The sequence below is a fragment of the Falco peregrinus genome, chromosome 3 (genome assembly GCF_023634155.1).
Source record: "Falco peregrinus isolate bFalPer1 chromosome 3, bFalPer1.pri, whole genome shotgun sequence".
NCBI lineage: Eukaryota > Metazoa > Chordata > Aves > Falconiformes > Falconidae > Falco > Falco peregrinus.
Genome location: NC_073723.1, coordinates 4215338 through 4230984, shown reverse-complemented (window position 1 = coordinate 4230984; position 15647 = coordinate 4215338).

The window sequence follows — 15647 nt, the reverse complement described above, 5'->3', positions numbered from 1 at the left end:
GATGAAAATGACTGATGGCAAGCCTTCACCAAAAGGACTTAGGCATTGTGGTACTTAGTGATGCATAATGTGAGATGGAAGTGCCAAGGTGGACAGGAATTCATAATGATGGGTTAAGCGAATGTGTTAACCCCATGTGGAGGGAATAGTTACGGCTCCTGCTTTGTCATTCATGCGAGCCCAAAAACCCATCAGTTCTCCAACAGAAAAAGTTCCAAAGACATCTGTCCTCACTGTGAGCTCATATACCTCTAGGAAATCACATCCAGATTTGCCTTTCAGAGTGCAGACCTTTGTGCCATAGTTAGGAGTCCACTAGAAATGTTGTTGTTTTTCTCCAAATTACTTCTGTACTGTTTATCCAGTTATTATCTAATTAAGCAACATCTAGTTCTTTTCCTTCTTAGGTGAATGGCCTCACCAACACGTGGTAAATTCACTATTCATTCTGTTTGCCTTCTTTCTTAACCCCCAGATTTTGTCCTTTTGAATATCTAGAGAACAGCTTTACCAAGACAGGAGGAAAGTACTTCAAACCAACTGGCTAGGTACCAGGAAAAGGTGTTGGTGAGATCAGGAAGGACCTACAGATGAAATTTTATGTGGGTCTTTACCGTATCATGTAAAGGGGAGATTCCTTCAGAACAGGATAAGAAGATTAGGCATAGTAATAATTAATCTAGCAAATGGAACATCTTTGGGGATGAAGGTCTGTGTGTCTCCTGCTTTCCTGTTTCTAAGCAGTCTGAAGCAAAAGATAAGTGCTAAACCAGTATCTTGCCAAGATAAAGGCACTCGGTATCATCATTTATGTACCTGCATTTGTTAAGCAAAGTTTCCCTTTGCAGGTGGCTCAGACTCCTGAATGCTGTGTGTTTAGAATCAGTCACTGTCACCAAAGTGAATATAAAGTCAGTAACTGGAAGGTTATGGCAGGATGAAAAAGGCCTTTAAGAGCCCAGACACGAAGGCAGAAGGAGACTCTCATTCATTTTGATGCTGATTGGGTCCATGTAATTATGCTAAATCTTCTTGCTTCTATAAGATTACCTGCACTGTGTAAAATAAATAAATATTTAGCACTTTCATCTTGTAGGTAATGCTATCATTCTTCTTTTAATTACTATACCATTTTTAATAATGATGGGTAGCACTTGTCATGTGCTTGCAAATGTGAAAGGTGTTTATCTGTCTCTGACTTTCTATAATAAGGCAATATTGGAGAAAATTGTTCTCTGCAATTTCTTAAGATTAAAATAACGCTTATATAAATAATAATAAAAATATACATCCTAGCTATGTGTCTGAAAGCAGGTGACTGAATCCTTGGTTTATACTGGAAGTCAAAATGAGTTCCATAAGCAACAAACCTCAACTTCAGAGTATACAGATGTTCAAAATTTCAGTCAGTGTCTAAACTACCATTACAGCCCATGCGAATCTAGCCAACTCAGACAGCAGGACCTCAGTTCAACCAGCCACACACAAATGCTTGTTTTGGACTAAGCTGCATTTCTGTCCAGCCACTGCAGCCCGCTGGTGCCCAGTGTAGCTACACACTCTGCCACCAGCAAAGGTGATCAGGGATGGGAAGCTCAGGAAAGGACAGAGACTGCAAACATGGCAAAAAAAGAAATCCCGACTGACTTGCCTACCCTTTATAAAATTCTTCTATATGTTGGGCCCAAGCCTTTGATGGATGAAAAAAGATTGCAACTCAACCACATAAAACACAGCAACCAGTGGTAGTCCAAGCAAACAATTTCTTGTTTCTACAAAAACATGGTTTGCATTTACCTTACTTGGACAAACAACTCATGACAGACAGACATGTGGATTTGCTGCTTGTACTGTACAGCTTTTCTGTGGTAACTGGGATGGACTTCAAATTTTCACTTAGATGGTTACTGATTTCAGGATAACTTCATATATTTATATATCTAAATTTAGATATAAATATATTTACATGTATGTATAAGTATATACACATATACACGTGTAGTACATACAAAATTATGTAATCTCCATTAACTCTAGGTAGTGGCTCAGGAATTTAGGAATTAATTTTTTCAAAGTACCATTTACAATGCAATGGAGTTAGAGGGAGGGCACCGACTGCAAGCATGATCAAGAAACCAAATACAACCTCTCCCCATTAAAAACTAAGAATAGAAGAGGAAGTTATTCAGAAAGTGGTATAAACTCCCTGTGTTTTGTACCATTCTCTAACGACTCATGAGCAATGGCTTGTCAGCCCTTGACTTACTGCTGTCTTCTTGAAGAAGCATTTCAGAAAACTAGCAGTATTACAAACCAGGGATGCTACCTTCTGGAGAGAATAGTAGAATCTATGCCACATGCCTTTCCATCATTTGTATGCATGCAATACAAAAATCTGATATTATGTCAGGTTTTACTGTTTTTCAAGTCTTTTAAATTTCTACTGCTATTTTAAATATTTTTGTGGTCTATGAAGATCAGTGGTCACCAGTTTACATGTCCTTACTACAACCACAGGAGCACACACAAATACAAACACAAAACCACATACACAGACATATTGTCCTTACATACATATTTGCATGCATATATAGAATCATAGAATCATTTAGGTTGGTGAAGACCTTTAAGACTATCAAGGCCAAAGGTTAAGCTAGCACTGCCAAGTCCACCACTCAACCATGTCCCTAAGTGCTATAACTACACATCTTTTAAATATCTCCAGGGGCTGTGATCCACCACTTCCCTGGGCAGCCTGTTCCAGTGATAGACAACCCATCCAGAGAAAAAAAAAATAATCCTACTATGCAATCTAAACATCTGCTGGTGCAACCTGAGGCTATTTCCTTTTGTTCTATCACTTGTTACTTGGGAGAGAAGCCACTCATTATAGGAAAAAAAAACCAGGTTCAGACCGTCTAAGGAACTGGAAGGTACACAGGACCATGGGACCTGATGAGATGCATTTGCGGCTCCTGAGGGAAGTGGCTGATGAAGTGGCTAAACCACTATCCATCATAATGGCAGTCTAGTGAAGTTCCTACAGACTGGAAAAAGGGAAATGTAACCCCACTTTTAAAACAGGAAATAAGGAAGACACAGGAAACTACAGGCTGGTCAGTCTTACCTCTGTGCCTGGCAAGATCACAGAGCAGATCCTCCTGGAAACTACGCTATGGCACATGGAGAATAAGGAGGTGATTTGTGACAGACAGCATGGGTTCACTAAGGGCAAATCATGCTTGACCAATCTGGTGGCCTCCTGTGATGGGGTTACAGCATTGATGGATGAGGGAAGAGCAACTGATGTCATCTACTTGGACTTCTGCAAAGCATTTGACGCTGTCGTGAATGACATCCTTGTCTCTAAACTGGAAAGACATAGATTTGATGGTTCGACTACTCAGTAGATAAGGAATTGGCTAGATGGCCACTCTCAAGTAGTTGTGGTCAATGGCTCAATGTCCAAGTGGGGACTGATGATGAGAGGCATTCCTCAGGGGTCTGTATTAGGTTTGATGCTGTTCAACATCTTTGTCAGCAACATGGGCAGTGGGATTGAGTGCACACTCAGCAGGTTTGCCAACAACACCAAGGTGTGTAGTGTGGTTGAGACCCTGGAGGGAAGGGATGCCTTGACAGGTTTGAGAGATCACCCTGTTAAGCTCATGAAGTTCAACAGGGCCAAGTGGAAGGTCCTGCACATAAGTCAGGGCAATCCCAAGCAAAAATACAGGCTGGGCAGAAAGGATGGGGAGCAGCCTCAAGGAGAAGGATTGGGAGTGCTGGTGGATGAGAAGCTCAACATGGCCCAGCAATGTGCACTTACAGCCCAGAAAGCCAGCCATACCCTGGGCTGCATCAAAACAAGTGTGGCCAGCACGTCAAGGGAGGGGATTCTACCCCCTCTACACTGCTCTTGTGAGACCCCACCTGGAGTACTGCGTTCATCTCTGGAGCCCCCAGTATAAGAAGGACATGGGCCTGTTGGAGTGAGTCCAAAGGAGGGCTACAAAGATGTTCAGAAGGCTGGAGCACCTCTCCTGTGACAACAGGTTGAGAGAGTTGGTGTCGTTCAGCCTGGAGGAAGGGTCCAGGAAGACCTTATAGCAGCCTTCCAGTGCTTAAAGGGGGCCTACAAGAAAGCTGGGGAGGGACTTTCTACAAGGGCATGTAGTGATAGAACAAGGGGTGAATGGCTTTAAACTGGAAGAAGGTAGACTTAGACTAGATATTAGGAAGAAATTCTTCACTATGAGGGTGGTGAGACACCGGACCAAGTTGCCCAGAGAAGTTGTGGATGTTCCATCCATGGAAGTGTTCAAGGCCAGGTGGGGTGGGTCTTTGAGCAACCTGGTCTGGTGGAAGGTGTCCCTGCTCATGGCAGCAGGGGTGAAACTAGATGACTTTGAAGGTCCCTGCCAACCCAAACCATTTTATGTTTCTATAGGAGAGCAACACCCACCTCACTACACCTCCTTTCAGGTAGTTGTAGAGAGCGATAAGGTTTCCCCTGAGTCTTCTTTTTGCCAGGCTGCACAACCCCTGTTCCTTCAGCCGCTCCTCATAAGACTTGTGCTTCAGACCCTTCATCAGCTCTGTTGCCCTCCTCTGGACACGCTCCACTTTTTTGTAGTGAGGGGCCTAAAATTGAACACAGGATTTGAGATACAGCCTCACCAGTGCCAAGAACAGGGGAACAATCACTTCCCTAGTCCTGCTGGCCACACTGTTTATGGTAGAAGCCAGGATGCTATTGGTCACCTTGGCTACCTGGGCACACTGCTGGCTTATGTTCAGCTTATGTCAACTAGCACCACCAGATCCTTTTCCACCAGGCAACGTTCCAGTCATTCTTCCCCAAGCCTGTAGCTTTGTGGGGGGTTGTTGTGGCCCAAGTACAGCACCTGGCACTTCTTGTTGAACTTCATACAATTGGCCCTGGTCCATCGATCTAGCCTGCCCAGATCATGCTGTAGAGCCTTCCTACCCTCAAGCAGATCATCATTCCCCCCCAACCTGGTGTCATCTGCAAACTTATTGAGGGTGCACTCAATCCCCTCATCCAGACCGTTGATAAAGGTATTAAACAGGGTGGTTCCCAGTACTGAGCCCTGGGGCACACCACTTGTGACTGGCCACCAGCTGGATGTAACTCAGCTCACCACCCATCTTTGGGCTTGTCCTTACAGACAGTTTTTAACCCAGCAAAGAGTACACCTGTCAAAACCATAAACAGCCAGTTTCTCCAGGAGAATGCTGTGGGCTGCAGTGTCAAAGGCTTTACTAAAGTCGAGGTAGACAACATCCACAGGCTTTGCCTCATCTACTAGGTGGGTCACCTTGTCCTAGAAGATCAAGTTAGTCAAGCAGGATGTGGCTTTCATAAACACATGCTGACTAGGCCTGATCACCTGGTTATCCTGTATGTGCCAAATGATGGGACTCAGACTGATCTGCTCCATAACCTTTTCTGGCACTGAGGTCAGGCTGACAGGCTTGTAGTTCCCTGGCTCCTCCTTCCAGCCCTTCTTGAAGATGGGTGTCACATTTGCTAACTTCCAGTCAACTGGGACCTCCCTGGTTAGCCATGACTTTCCATAAATGATGGAAAGTTGCTCGGTGAGCACTGAAGCCAGCTCCGCAGTACCCTTGGGTGGATCCCATCCTGCCCCATAATCTTGTTTAAGTGATGTAGCAGATGGCTGACCATTTCCCCTTGGATTAAAGGAGTTTCATTCTGTTCCGCACCCCTATCTTCCAGCTCAGGGGGCTCAATACCCTGAGAACAACTCATCTTAATATTAAAGACCAAAGCGAACGAGGCATTTTAGTCCTCCTGAGTTGCCTGCTCCTTCTTCCAAAGGTAATAAACTCCTTTTTTCCCTGAGTTCTAGCCAAAACTCTCTGTTCAGCCAGGAGCTGATCTCCTCCCCTGCCAGCTCTCCTTCTGGCACACGGGGACAGCACGCTCCCACGCCTTTAATATGTTCTTCTTGAAGAATGTCCACCCTTCCTGGACTCCTTTTCCCTTCAGGACTGCCTCCCAAGGGATTCTGTCAACCAGGCCCCTATACAGGCCAAAGTCTGCTCTCTGGAAGTCCAAGGTAGAAATTCTGCTGACTCTTCTCCTGACTTCCCTGAGAATCGAAAACTATCATTTCATCACTGTTATGCTGAAGATGAACTCTGACCATCACATCACCCACAAGTCCTTCTCTGTTCAGGAATGACAGGTCCAGTGGGGAGCCTTCCCTAGTTGGCTCCCTCCCCAGCTGTGTCAGGAAGTTACCTTCCACACACTCCAGGAGCCTCCTAGCCTGATTCCTCTCTGCTGTATTTTATTTCCAGCAGACAGCTGGTCATTGAAGTCCCCTATGAGAACAAAGTTAACGATTGTGAGATTTCTCCCAGCTGCTTAATTTTCTCTGCCTCTTCATCCTGGTTAGGTGTTGTATAAAAAAATTCCGCCATGGTATCTGCCTTGTTGACCTTCTGCCTGACTCTTATTGCTAAACACTCACTTATCATCACCATCATTAAGCTCTAGACAATCAACCCCCCTCCCTAATATACAAACATACCTACTGCCCCTCCTTCCTTGATTACCCTTTCTGAAGAGTTTGTAGCCATTGATTGCAGCGCTCCAGTTGTGCAAGTCATCCCACCATCTTTCCATGATGGCAACTGTATCGTAGTTTTGCTGCTGCACAATTGCTTCAAGCTCCTGTTTGTTGCACGTGCTGCATGCATCGGTGTAGATGCACTTCAGTTGGGCTATTGATTCTGCCACCTTTTTTGTGTGGAGAAACCCTAATTCCTCTGTGACCATACTCAAGCATCTCAGTGGTTTCTCACACATCAATAACCCTTGTGTCCTTGCTGCTGTGCGGATTTCTATTCCTTCTACTGAGACAGCAGACTGAAGGACTTCATTAGCACATCATCCCTCAAATACTGGCATGCTGCCCCCAGGATTATCCCTTTCCCCCCTCAAATGAAAAACTCTTTCAATGAGCCTTGTTAACTCCTGTGCAAAGATCCTTTCCCCACTTTAAGACAGGTATATGCTGGTTTTTGGCGGTAGGCTTGGTGTTATATAAACCAACTCATGATCAAAAACCCCCAAAATTCTGCCAGTGACACCATTCACAGAGCCAGGTGTTGATCTGCTAGGTCTTCCTATTTCTTCCCTCATCTTTCCCTGTAACTGGAAGGACAGAGAACACTGCCTGTGTTCCTGGTCCCTTAATCAATTGTCCCAAAGCCATCAAGTCTCTTAATTGCCTTCGGATTTCTTGTTGTAACTTTCTTACTGCCTACCTGAAAAAACAGTAACGGATAATAATCTGAGGGCCATACCAGGGTACAAAGCTTTCTATTCATGTCTTCCCAGGCCCCAGGGACACAGCAGACTTCCCTAAGAAGTGGCTCTGGTCAGCATACCGGGCCTTCTGTTCCCTTCAGAAGACAGTCTCCTATGACAATGACCTGGTTGGTTTTTGGGTTTTGGTTTGGTTTGTTTTTTTTTTTTTTTTTCTTTATTGAAGCAGTTTTGACAGAGGGCATGGGCAAACTTAACCTTAGCAACAACTCTAACCTAGATGAACCATCATCCTCATCATTGTTTGGATCCACTTGCAGAGCCTTGTAGCTATTACACCAGGGCACCTGGGAAGGTGGGATAGTCACAGAGGAGATGCGCCTGCTGCACTGGGCAGGCACTTGTCACCATTGCCCCCTATCCCTTAAGTCACCACGTTCTGCTGGCTGGATAGAGGATAGGGAATCCTCCCTGTCATGTGTCCTGTTTGCATGCCAGGCTTGTCCCAGGGAAGGCGGGGTATGATCTGAGCAATCTCCCTCCCTCTATGATACTCATTAACCTACTAATCTCCTCCCAGAGCTCTGCCACTGAGCGTAGGAGTTCCTCCAGCTGGGTGCACCTCCCACAGGATTGCTCACCGCTGCTGTCCAGTAGTCCGTCAATGCAGGGCACAGCCTGCAGCCTGGCACTAGGGCAGCAGTATGTTCCCACTGGGGCTGTTTGGGCGCCTGCGTCAGTTGTGGTGGATGCAAAGCTTAGAGAGACCATGACAATTCTGGTCGCTAGCACACCACAGATTGCTTCTTTTACACACATTGGGGTTTGGCTGCCGTTGCTCCTGTCCTCATACAGGTCTCTTTGGCCACCATGGCACGAGCTGCAGGCTCCTGGTGGGTGTCTCAGCAACCCTGAGGTTGCCACAGATCAGGAGCGCTCTGCTGCTGATCGTGCCAGCACCAGAGCTGCTCACCTTGGAGATTGAGTATATATTTATATGTATGTATATATTTTATATATACATGTATGTACAATTTATATGTCTATATTGTACACCCAAAAATAGAAATTTGCATCAAAATCTGTTTGGTTTGGTTGTTGGTTTGTTTTTTTTTTTTCCATCAAATGAAATTCTGTTTTTAAAGGCAAAGTACAGAACTTATATCTCAGTCATTACATTGGAGTTGGCTAACGATTCACAACAAAAATTTTTGGAAAGGTTTTTTAGGCTAGGATCATTCTGCTGTCTAATACCTGTGGCCAGAAAGGAAAGATGATGCACAGTGAACACACCAGATGTCAAAGGCAGTTACAGTGGAAAGAGGCTTGATGCTTTGCCATTGTATGGATTGCTCTAGACAGTGTAGCGAGCCAGTAAGGTAATGATGTGGAAAAAGAAAAAAAGGTTACAAAAAAAAGGTCAACAGAAAGGTGCTCTTTCTACAGAAAAGAAGGCAAGAAAATATTCAAGAAAAAGGGGAAATCACAAATGTAAAGCCGTTTTATTTATTTATTGAGATGCCAACTTCACATGTGAAATAGTCATATGTAAGGGAGCTCTGTGGCAAAGTGGAGTGGGCTGCTAAGTGTAATGGGCTCCCAGAAAAAATGTCAGCAAGAAAAAGGAAATCCTAATGGAAGGGGAAGAGAATGAAGGGTGAAGAATGGGAACAGAACATGACAAACCAAAGATCAGAATTAGAATAAAAGCCACAGGCAGCTGTGAGGTTCCTGCCTTTCTGGGGACAAAATCCTGTGGCCCATAGTTTCAGGTGCCTTGCAGGTATTTAATTCAGTGGCAGAAAGCTCTCTCAATTAATGTAGATATAAAGGTTTAAGTGTTTTCATTCCTTCTTGATAACAATGAAGGTCATAAGGAGGACACATAATCATGACTGGGGGGGGGAGGAACAGGTCTTAGTTCATGAAACTTAGAATTTCACAAAAGAATTGATAGAAAAGATAGAGGAAATGAGTGCAGTATCTTTTTTTAAAGAATAAAAAAAATATTCCCCTTGTAACACATAATACCCATTTATGAATTATGACCCCAGTTAGGCTTTATACATAAAGCAAAAAGGTGATCCCTTTAGAAAGAGATTTGTGCAATGACATGCCAAGAGACAGAGGAAGGTAGCACATCCAAAAGTGGGCAAGTACAACAAATGATATAAAATTCCTTAGATCAAAGCAACATGATAGAATGTAGCGACACATAGCAGCAAGTCAAGCACTGTAATTTTGTAAATATGGCATGGCTAGCAAAGGAAAATTAATATATTCTATTACGTCAACTTACATATGTTGGGAAAAAATGTAAAAAGATTAAGGAATACCAATTATTTTACGGGCATTGTGAGAAATAATGATTTTAAGAAGAGGTCTGAAGGAAAGCAAGTTCTGCAGACCCTGGTGGGGAGTTCCTCCTATACATCACAGAAAAGATGATTTTTTTTTTGTTTTAAAACAAAACATAGGACATTTGGTGATTAAGGGAAACCTGACTTTGAGATATCAAAAGATAACACTGGTCAGGGCTGTGAAGATGCTGGATAGGGAATTTTACTTGTGTTTAATTTGGAAGAAAATAATGCTTCTCTCAACCTCTTTTCTTATGATTCAAAGAAATGGGAGTAATTTCTGTAATATTCATGGTCTCAATGAGATTTCCTCTGTCATTTGTCAAAGAGGAAGGCCTTGTTTGTCCCTTGGTGTAATCATGGTGGATATATTCAGTAGAAATCATGGGTTTCATTTTCTGAAGGCAGAAATTGTTAGGTGATTAAAAAACAAAGACAACTAATCTCTCTAACAAAAAAGAAGAGGTCAAAAGGTATCAGAGCAGGCTTCACGTGATTAGTCTATGAGATACCTTTTTTCCTTCCCTTCCCTTCCCTTCCCTTCCCTTCCCTTCCCTTCCCCTTCCCTTCCCTTCCCTTCCCTTCCCTTCCCTTCCCTTCCCTTCCCTTCCCTTCCCTTCCCTTCCCTTCCCTTCCCTTCCCTTCCCTTCCCTTCCCTTCCCTTCCCTTCCCTTCCCTTCCCTTCCCTTCCCTTCCCTTCCCTTCCCTTCCCTTCCCTTCCCTTCCCTTCCCTTCCCTTCCCTTCCCTTCCCTTCCTTCCCCTCCTTTCCTTTTCGTCTTTTCATTCTGTAAATAGTAATGGAGGAAAAAAGAACCCAACAAAAAAGAGACACCTAGAACAACATAACAGATATAAATGGCAAAAAATCATCTTCATTTTATACCTATTTTACATATATATACACAGACAGGTGTGTGAGGCAGGTACATCAGAAACGTATGGTTTAGATAAGATCAGGAAAAAAAAGCTACAGGCAGGCATAATCAACATAGTCCACCTTCAGTGGAAACAGGTGGGATTTACGGATCCTGAAGGCCTGGCCTATAATCTGTGGGTAATGTGGTTTTCAGGGCTACACTCGGATTTTTTTCAGCCTTCCCTACCTACGGAGGAGTTGGCATTCAGCCTCCAGTTCTGCAAATTAGTCTCCAAAGATTCATTTGAGCATCGTGCACCGTGGTCCTTAATGGAGATTTTCCATTGTGCCAGAGCTGAAGTTGCAGCCCTCAGCATTGTTTGCATGGTACTGCTGCTGTTACTTGGTCTTGGAATTGCAAATTTCCTAGTCATGGGAATCAGCAAGCGAGAAGAGTCTCTCTTGTGGGCAAATCTTAACATGTCAACAGAGTGGACGAAAATGTCGCTGCTGGCACATTGGAGAAATGCCAAGGTAAAATGCTAGCTGATAAGTGGAAAATTTCACTCTGTAAACATTTGGCCTGGGACTTCATCAGCCAAAATCAGCGAATATTAGAATCAATAAATGCCCTGCTATCCATCAGAGTCTCTAAGTATGATTTATTTATCATTATATATAATGTTTTTTTAATGAAGAATATAATCAAAAGTTTTTATTTTTGCATGAGTGGATATTTCCCCCCTTATACATAGCTTATTGTTTAATGCAATAAATACATGACCTACTTTTTTAAAATATTATTATTATTATTCCCCTCTGGCTAATAGTAGTAAAAAGTAGGTCAGGTTGAAATGCAATTGCTCCATCTGACAGTTTTACTGATACAGAGCAGTTACATGAAGCTTTCATGAGTCCGTTGTTGCCATTGGTATGCATTTGCTTCTGCTAGATATGGTCATATGGTCTTTTGGTAAAATCTCTCTTTTAAAATGACTGGACAACTATATTTTCACGTTATTCAATGTGTGTGTGTGTGTGTGTGTGTGTGCATGTGTGTGCGTGCGTGTGTGTGTGTGCCTAAGCACTGTGCAATAAAATTAATCCCCAGAATAAGATTTTAGTACATGAACTCTACAATTGTCTCATGTATGTTTTTACAAATGTTCCATGCAACATCTTTATTAATAACTTCATTTTTCAGGATTTTTCTTACTGAAGAAAAACCATCACTTCAGTTGTTAAAAAGCATCTCATTAAGAAATGGATTTGTTGCCTACTAGGAACTTGTGGGAGCAAGGGAAATGGAGACGGAAATAGCAAATAGAAGCAAGTCCCTGAACCAAGTAAGTGAATTCCCTTGTTACCCTAGAGTCAATGGTACCTCACTGCTGAAGACTATGAAGGTCTTGAGACAGTCTCCAAGGGTTTTTCTTTTAGAGGGAGCACTGTAGTTCAGCCACACAGTTAAAGAAGCCCTTACACCACCTCTGTCTGAGTAAATATAAATTGCACGTGAGGCACTGTTTGACAGGTCACAGTTTCCACAGGCTGAGCCCTGGGTAACAGGACTGTTATACAAAATGCTGAGCGAGCAAATAGCTGGATTGCAATCTATCATAGCAGGACGCAAGTCTCGCCATTGCTGGGTCAAAAGATTCAGGTGTTTGTCAAATAACACTATAAATCATCTTATACAGGGGTTCTTTTAAGCATAAGAGCTGGATGCTAAACAAAGCCTAGGAAACTGGCAAATACAACTGCTTCACGGTAGGATTTAGGCACCCAGCTGACATTAGGCTCCTGTGATAATCCCATGGACACCCATGGTAGCCGTGACCATAGAATATTAATTTAACTCAGTGCTAGTTCTAGGCAAGAGTGTAGGTAGCAGCTTTTTCGTCATTGTGGTACATGTGAAAGTCTCATTTCTGTGTCACAGTCTGAAGCCAGCCTAAGAGCAATACTGCTCTGAACAAAAACATTTCAGAATGAACTCTCCCCAGCCATGTGTATAGATCTGCTAACAAAATTCACATACCTGATATTGTATCAAATAGATGCAAAAAAGGTCTAGTGTGGCTATGTACCTTGCTGTTTCTTTTGCTTTATTTTGTATTTGGGATGATTATATGAAACGCTTTCCCTTTAACATCTGCTGCCTGCCTGTAAATGATGAACTGGGCTCCAGACACAATTTCTGCAGGTAACCAGCTGTGATACCCTGCAGTGATTCATAATACTAAAGTGTTTATGGAGATTTTTGAATTCACATGTTTATGAAGTTTACAGTGTGACATAAGAGGAAAGAATTTAATTGATGTTGTTTATTTTACTGCAGCCATGGCTCTGAGGTGTTCAGTACAGTAAATTAAGTTAGAGTGTACACCTCACTATATGGTTGCAAACCTCTACTCAACGGGACATATCTTGAGGAGAGAGAAGTGTGTGAGATCAAGAAGAGGAGTGAAAATACTCTAAAAGCCATTCACAATGACTGTAATGTGATTTGGTCTAAGAATTTAAATTGTTCAAAAATTAAAAAATAATCAGGCAGGGAATGGTTGTGTTTCATTGTTACAGGCTTAAGTATACTTCTGGAAGTCAAACATTGGCTGCAAAAGTGTCTCACTGCATGAGAAAGAAAGAGGTTCACTAGAGAAGATCCCAAAGCAAACTGTTGTCACTTAGTGTAATTCAGTAGCAACTCATCCTGCCTGCCATGAGAAAGACACAGAGAGGAGGCATCTGTTTCTACAGGTGTAACACTAACAAATATGAAGCACTGTATTTTGGCACAAATCACGCGGAATAGGTTCAATACAGTTGTACTGAAGTTTGGGCCTGACCCTGCACTTCCCATCGGTTTATACAGCTCGGTGTGACAGTAGCTCAGTAGTACGGCAGAACCTCATCCTGGTTCCGCTCTTTTGGTGGAAATTGGGGTCTGGGAGGAATTTGGGAACTATGAAGAGAATTGAGTTGTGCTTTCTTTCTTCCTTCCTCTTTCCTGATCCCTGCAATCTCCTCAAAGGGTGATCTAATTTTTGCCAGAGGTGGTATCAGTTCCATGGTAAAATTACTCGGTAGCATGGTATGTGCTGTACAGGCCTGGCTCAATGGTGTGGAAGAAGTGGCTCAGGGGCTTTGCCGTGCAGCATGAACATAGGCTGTGGGATATCCCCCAGCAGCGTGATAATGTGACCCCTATCCCTCTAGGACCCTTTCCCTTTTCCCCATCTGCAATATGGGGTCCTTTATTCCAGAATCCAGGCTGGGACCTAGGTACTTTATTTGGTTCTTACACAAAGGTTCAAACTGATCCTGTATGAACAATGTGTCCCCAGATTTTGTCTTGGCTCTTTGCCAGTAGGTTAGGAAATGCAAGCGGCAGCTTTTCTGGAAGTCAAGAAGGAGAAGACAGTGTGGAAGAGACGGCCTTGTTCGGTTGTTTCATTCCTTCATTTGCTTTGATCCAAGGTACTGCCCTTCCCTTTCGAGCACACGCGCTCTGTGGTTGTAGGAAGAGCGCAGCTGTTAGATACACCTCTAGGCAACCATCTTCTTTTTTTCTAGTTAGTGTTGGTGGCTTTGGCATACAAATAAACACCTTTGCAATCAGGTTACATTAAAAAAAAAAAAAAAAAAAGGAAGAAAGAGAAAAAGGGAAACAGAAAAAAACAGTGCCAGGTATTGTTAACTGATCCCACGTGCAACCCCTAGAGCTTAGTTTGCATCTATATGTTATTATCTCTTGCCTTCCAGAACAGCTTGGTTCCATCCAAACTGATTTTGTGAACAATCCCTGTCCTGTCCAATCCCTAATGCCTGGAAATGTCTAGGAACGATTTGGGAGAATGCTGCGGAATACAGGACAAAACTGCTGGGAACATGTTAAAAATTAATTTATTGATATTGTTAATTGTGGGGATAGTGCCTTGTCCCTCATCCAAACAGACAGTATCTGGATGCATCTCCGAACAACACATCTGCAGTAAGGGAGCCTGAAATCACAGCTCTAAATATTTTTGCTTGTAGAAGGGTAGAATACAGTTTTGTTTAAGTAGAAGACCATTTCAGAGAAAGATTTGTGTTAAATAATCACATCCACATGCTGTTCTTATGCTTGGACTGGTTACCATTCCTGTGGCTAGCCAATTTGCAAATAAAGATGGAAATGAAGCAGCAGAAAGAATTAAAAGAAGTTAAAAAAAAAGTATAGAACTACTTTTAAAAAACAATTATAGGATTAGGATTATAGAAGAAGAGGAGAACTCAGTACTTGATATTGTGTAAAAAAAACCCAAAAGCAGAAAAGCAAAATCAAACCCTCCTCAAAAGCACCAAAAATAAAAAATAGAATAGACAAAATTAACCTTCCAGTCCTTCATTTTTTTCTAGATTATGAAAACAAATAACAATAAATTTTAGATTAACACAATTTTACTGAGGTAACTAAAAACTTTAATTTAACCAATTTAACTTTTTGCAAAACAACACTGTCTTGTCTACATTATAGTTTTAGAAAATATTAGTTAAAATATATTGATAACATATTTTAAACTAATTTAAAATCATTCTGCCTTCCTGCTTCGTGCTTTAAAACATTTGCTTGAGGGAAAACTGTGCAGAACTTAACAGAAAATTTCAAGTATTCAGTAGTTTGTCATTTACCTGAAACAATCATCTGGCGTTTAATACAGATTTAGACCCCTGCTATGAAATTCCATAGGATGACTCAGACCTTCTACAAAGAACAAACTTTTTCTCTATTCTTAGATTTTTAGAGTAATTTCTAGGAACCTCATTGATTAAGTCACAATTAAATCCTAAAGCACTTGCCCACCAGAGTAGAAACAATTAACACAAGCTAGATTTTTCAGTGCCTGACATCTTGTGCAGAGAGAATGAAAAATTCTTATGATGTGATATCATTGTACACACACTTTCTATTTATCATGCATTAACACAGAGACCAGAAAGTGCTCTCTCCTCATTTTTTCTCTCTTCTTAAAAGTCTTTATTTTCAGATTCTATAATAGCTCCTCACACATACTATTCTGTAATCCCTTTATCATTTCAGTTGTGCTTCAGAGTTTTTTCAAT